This window comes from Aphis gossypii, unplaced genomic scaffold (genome assembly GCF_020184175.1).
Source record: "Aphis gossypii isolate Hap1 unplaced genomic scaffold, ASM2018417v2 Contig00986, whole genome shotgun sequence".
Lineage (NCBI taxonomy): Eukaryota > Metazoa > Arthropoda > Insecta > Hemiptera > Aphididae > Aphis > Aphis gossypii.
The window spans coordinates 1-6,460 of NW_026083397.1; the positions used below are offsets into that span (position 1 = coordinate 1).

Here is a 6,460-nt window from a genome sequence, read left to right on the forward strand (position 1 = left end):
GAAATATATATTGTACAGTGGAGGATTAGTGGGTACAACAGCTGCGGTGAAGTAAAATATTGATAGGTGTAGTACATTTTTATAAAAAATTTAATAAATTCATACAATTTAAAAGGTATGGTATTCAATACGAGAGTGTAGCAAAAGACGCTTTCGAAGCTATAACCAATTTGAAAGTTATGCCTTGTGGAATGTTTGTGGATCAATATTTAAATTTTTTGGCCAGATGGTATTATAGGAGATGATGGTATCTTAGAAATCAAATGCCCTTCTAGTATAAAAAATACTACCCCGCAAGAAGCTGCTAAAATGAAAATGATTAAATATTTAACAATCAATAAAAAAGGGGAAATAGAATTAAAACGTACTTCTCAGTATTATTATCGGGTGCAAGGTCAATTGCACATTACTCAAAGACAGTATTGTTTTTTTATAGTATGGACTCCAAATGGTAGTGTGGTATACCGGTATTTCAGTATACGCGGTATAACCAACTAGGTAAGTTTTACCCCCGTATTCTCTAGTTAATGACACTCTCTAAAATGAATTAGAATGGCACTGTTAACTAGGGAGGTACGATGGGTTTGCGGTAAATCAACTATGCCTTACCCTCGTACTCTTTAGTTAATGACACTCTCTAAAATGAATTAGAATGGCACTGTTAACTAACGAGGTACGATGGTGTGCGTTTGTCGATTCTTCGCTCCTTTATAGTGGAAACGACTCGAAGATTACCTATACCCGTGGTACGTATATCTCGGCACTGTTTCCTATATAAAGGTAGGAACGCAAGGAAGACTTAAATGATATCCAACTCGGGTTGTCCTGGTCGGAAACACTTTTTTATTAAACTCAAAAACATAAAATAAACAATCAAAAATTCTATTAATTTAGTCCGTACTATAACCGCCGTTTCACACGTGCGATCGTCGTACCTACACTCTCGCCGACTCACTCAGCGACAGCGGGACCCCCTGCTCGTGCGTACGGCGGTCTTATATACCAAATTTTTCTTGTCGCCTCAGCACATTTTGCTTCACCGGCCTCTCCCGTGTTTTATTTAAAAATATTTTTCTTTATACATATTAAGTAATAATTTGGACGACTGTCTACAATATACGACAGTAGCTATATTTATATTATTTTTATGTTTATATATATTTAAAATTTACTATAGAATTTATAGAATTTTTATTTTGGTTTTATATTATAATTTAAACCTTTTTATTAATATTTGCAAGGTTATTCTTTGAAAAAATCATTCGTGATGATCATTTCTGGAAAAACAATATGGAAAAATAACTTACATCATTTTATATGGATTATATGCTTCCAGAAATTATTGATCCAAAAATTGATATCACATCGAATTGTTACCGCAGAGTGTGTCATTGATCATATACTTTCGAATTATATTTAAATTTAGTTTTTAAAATGTTATTGTAAATTATAAAAAAATAAGTTCGTTATGATATGCTATAAATAATGGTATTGTTTTAAAACAAAGGTAAAAAATTTTCCATCGTATATTAGTATAAACTATAAGTACAAAAAATATATTTTATTGTTTGTGTTTTGTTATATAATAAGAAAAAGATTTATTTCTTTTAACTATTTTATTCTATATTATTCCGCTTAATGTATACCTACGTCATTCACTCAAACACCACAGCTCTACTCTTAACTCCCTCGTGCTAATATGTTGTGTTATATATTAATTCCCACTTTCTAGGCACATATATTTATTATAGTTTTATAATGTTCGTGTGTTTGCCCGTGTACGTATGTATGTTAACTATTAACTTAGTATCTATATGTAACAAATAGAAATTTTCATATTATTGTTTAGATGTAAATAGGAAAATAAAAACGAGTTCATTGTAAAAATTTACGAATTTACGATAACTACATAGGTACAGTACCTATATAATTTGTATATTCAATAGTTGCAAAGTAAAGAAGTGATTTTCTTGATTTAAATTTTGATTGACTTCTTATATATATTTGTATTAGTGTAACTAAAATTTTAAGTAAACAGTTACTTATCAAAATAACCACGCAAGTGCTCAACAGTATACATCAATAATGAAATATTTTTTTACAGGATCTATACTCTACGAGTGTCGATATCGTAATAATCATGGTAATAATAACGCGGCCCCGTATGAGTGTATTACTACAACGAGCGTTCGTACAAACACAAAAATAGGTGGAGCTAAAGACGCCGCCGCCACGATACAGTCCACAACGCTATCTTTTGAGCGTTACACACGTTTTACTTTTGATGTTGCGACCCCTTAATCAATTACCCTTTGACATTGAACCAGGTATTTTAATTATTTTAATTTCATTTGATATTTTTTATTTAACTTGTAATTTATATTATCATAATTTTATAAGGTTCTAAAAATAATGATGACACATCAGATTTAATGCCAGTAGCAGAAGTTAACGATTTGCAAAACAATTTCAATAATGATGGTAAATATTCCTAAATACATTTTAATAATCAGGTATAAAAACAATCATATTTTATTTTAGGACCATTTAACAGTCACGAAACCCAAATATGGTTAATTAAATCTATTGCCCAACTTAAAAGTGACATTTCAATTATAAAGAAATCTGTAAATGCTAATAACCAACTTCTAAAACAACTTCTTTTTGACAATCATCCAGAAACTATTACAAAGATTACAAACTAAGCATTTTTAGTCTTATGAGATTTCTATTAACCAATGAACTGGCAACAAAAATGACACTTTTTGGAAAAACATCTAAATTAGCGTTTGCTTCGTTAAAATTATATGCTATTTTAGAAAGTTGGTTCACACATTTTTTACATATAATAAAAGCTTATATTGAATACTTTTGTCATTTTATTTTTAGAAGTTGTATTGAAAAGCAGTCCTTAAGTTACAATAAAAAAATTACAAGAACCAATACAAAACAGGTTACGTCATGCAAATGAAAGATTTTCAAAACAAAATCTCCATGTAGTAGAAAATGTAAGTTAAATAATTATAAAAGTTTATATGATCATTAATTTTTGTAGAAATTTCAATTAATATTATTAATACTTCTTTTAGGAACAAAATTAAAAGTTGCGGTTGTGAATTCTAAACTATATAAATGTGACCTACTCTTAAATTTGTTTTAAAATTTTTTATCTGACTTTATACAGAATTATAATTATTTTTTTTTTTAATTTATGAATTCATATTACCATAATTTAAATATTTATTATCCTTTGGCAATATATACTTTGACTATGTGATAATTGTAAGACTTGTGTATTTTTATACTAATCAAATATATGATATTTTATTGAATTAATTATTACTATCATAGTAACATTTTTGATTAAATATTTTTTTTCCTCGGTTATATAATACTGATGTTGTTATTTGTACTTTTTCTATAAAATACAAAGGTACTCATACTAAAAATTTCTTAATTTGTGTTAAGTATATTCTCAGTTCATCCTTCCAAGTCTTAAAAAAAAAAAGAACATCTGGACATTCTAAGAATATCCTCTGACAGTTCTGAGGATAGTTTTGACGTGTGTGAAGTTGGGCGACCAAAGCTAGGTGACTGTTTTTCAGACGAATAGTGATAAGAAACCTTGTATGTGTTGCTGCATTATGTTTAATTCCAGGCGCCAAACATTTATATTGCCATTTCTAAGTTACTTCACCGTTATAAAACACAAGATGTCGCACTATGTCATGTAATAATTATCTGTTTTAAAAGTATATTTAATAAATATTCCACGATAATTATACCGAACATATTGTCATCATACCATTATGATTTGTAACAAACCAATAATAATAGAAACTAGAAAGTTAGGTTATAAGTTATAACTTATTAATCTCTCCATAGTCCATAATATAATACACGTACTAAGTTCTAACAAATATACGTTGACATGTTGTTTAAAAGTTTAAAGATACTGTGGTATAACATTATTTGGAAATGTAAGTATTTTCTTAGTTATTTAATTATCTAGTTGTATTTTATTTAAGTGCATTGTAATATTTCGTTTAACTATCCACATAATGATTGTTAGTGCAAACGAAAAATATCCACAACTACATTATCTGTTTGATACCAAATATTTGAGCCTCCCTCAATATTTTACAGAGATCTATGTAGTTATTAGATATATTGTAGGCACATTAAGAAGATGGATGGACATTTTGAGCTTAGAAAACTAATGTATTACATATTCAAGTTATATTCTATAAACTTAAAAAAATAATCTTAATGATTTTAACAGGTTTAAAAATAACAGAAACTGTTTCTTTATGTTTTAAGGTAATATTGTATTTGATTTATATTTTTCAATATTAATTACTAATTATATTAGATACACTCAAACAATTAAAAAATATAATAAATTATTTTTAAAATCAATACCTACATTATTTAAATAGTTAATGCATTTAATTATTAAGATTGATTCTGGATTTTAATTGGCTTCAATATTAACATCTCATATAAAAGTACTTATGTATTTCTCTGTCAATAAATAGCTATAGAAATAATAAAATTAATATTTTATACATATAAACATTATTGTAGGTGCTGATAAATTTTTATATAATATAATATAATTAATGCTTAAGTGTATGTCATCATATCCAGACGTATGATTGTTTATATTTGAAATACCTTTGTTATTGTAAAAAAAATTTGGTACTGCCGAGTACCAGAAGTAATGACAAAAATATTTATATAAAGTTTATTATTTGATAGGTATGAATCATAATATCTAGTCACAGTTCTAATCATTGAAGGAGTGTTTATGTTTTGAGTATTTCAATCAACAAGCTGTTGCAAAATAAGTTGAATGACAAGATTTCCATTTATGAAGGGTCTAGAAACAAGTAAATATAATCTGTTCTCTTAGAATATAATTTCTCAATATATTTATTTTTCTCATCTGTTTTCAGGTGGCATGCAGTCTACTGTCTACATTCACTATTATACACAAGATAGCAATATTTAATTTATCATCACTCAGTGTTATTGGATCCTTTTAGGCTTAAATCCTTATTTTAATTATTAAAATCATACCTGTCTAATATTTTTGTTTAAATATGCAATATTTGAAAAAGTGACAATCGTCAGCACATGTATTACAATATTTGTACAATATGAAGATTTTTATTAAAATTAGTGTGTTTTTCCTAGTAATAATAATTTGTTAACGATTCATACTTTTTTTTCAATTTAAAATAATGATGTTTTTAATATGTTTGTATTTTTATAATATTGTGTTGTATTTGTACATGTGTGTCAGTCTCGCATTGTCACAAGTTTAATGATGATTTCTTAAAGTGTAAAATATTATTGTATGCAGTAATATTTATTGTTAATTACTTAATTAAAATGTATGTATTTTCAGGCGCAAGTGATCCAGGTTTTTATTCAAGTTTTCTATTCTGTATTTCTCCGATTTTTTCCTCGCGCTTTCAATTTGGTTTTCCGCAGTTTTTCCTTGCAAATTCACTTCGGTGTTTCTACGGTATTCTTCAAGTGTTAATTCTAAACATTTAATTGTTAGAAATATTTACTATTCGAATTATTCCTCGTGTTTTCAATTTTGTTATTATACAGTGTTCATTATAAACATTTAATTGTTATAAATATATAATATTGTTAATTTTTTATTGTGTTTTATTTTTAACATTGGTTTATTTCATTTAATTTTAATTTTTTATTTCATTTAATTTTAATTTTTTATTTCGTTTAATTTTAATTTTTTAGTTTTAGTTGTAGTTTGTTGTAGCTGTTTGAGGAGTATAGACTCTGACAGCTTTAAGTGTCGACGAATTACTGTTTCAGACGTTCAAAACTGTCGACGAATTACTGTTTCAGACAATTAAAAGTGTCTAAGAATTACTGTTTCAGACAATCAAAAGTGTCTAAGAATTACTGTTTCAGACTATCAAAAGTGTCTAAGAATTACTGTTTCAGACAATCAAAAGTGTCTAAGAATTACTGTTTCAGACAATCAAAAGTGTCTAAGAATTACTGTTTCAGACACTGTAAGTAATAATTTATAAGGTTAAAAATGAGTTTAAAAGATAAATTGAAAGAGGTAGCTCATTATATTAACACCGAATATCCAGAATTAATTTTGAGAATGTCTCGGTTTCAGATAGTTGTGTAAGTAATATTTGCATGACCATTTTTAAGAAAGGTAATGATCACAATTTGAAAAAATCTATAGTGAATGCTATTAAAAGAAAAAATTCATCTCTTCGAAAGTGTATTGAAACTATGAACTGTGATGTTATAGCTAATAAATCAGAATTTAATAATAATAAAATAATAAAATGTATTGAGTATTGTAATTACACGGCTAACGATTTTGTAAATTATAATTACACAACTCTATCCAACATATGTAGACACATTAAAGTTACAATAAATAAAGTTAACAGATATA

General features: G+C 26.9%; 1 pseudogene; it reads left to right on the forward strand.

The window, feature by feature from the left end:
- Positions 1–2,284: 2,284 nt before the first annotated feature.
- Positions 2,285–3,101, forward strand: LOC126555666 (uncharacterized; annotated as a pseudogene).
- Positions 3,102–6,460: the final 3,359 nt, after the last annotated feature.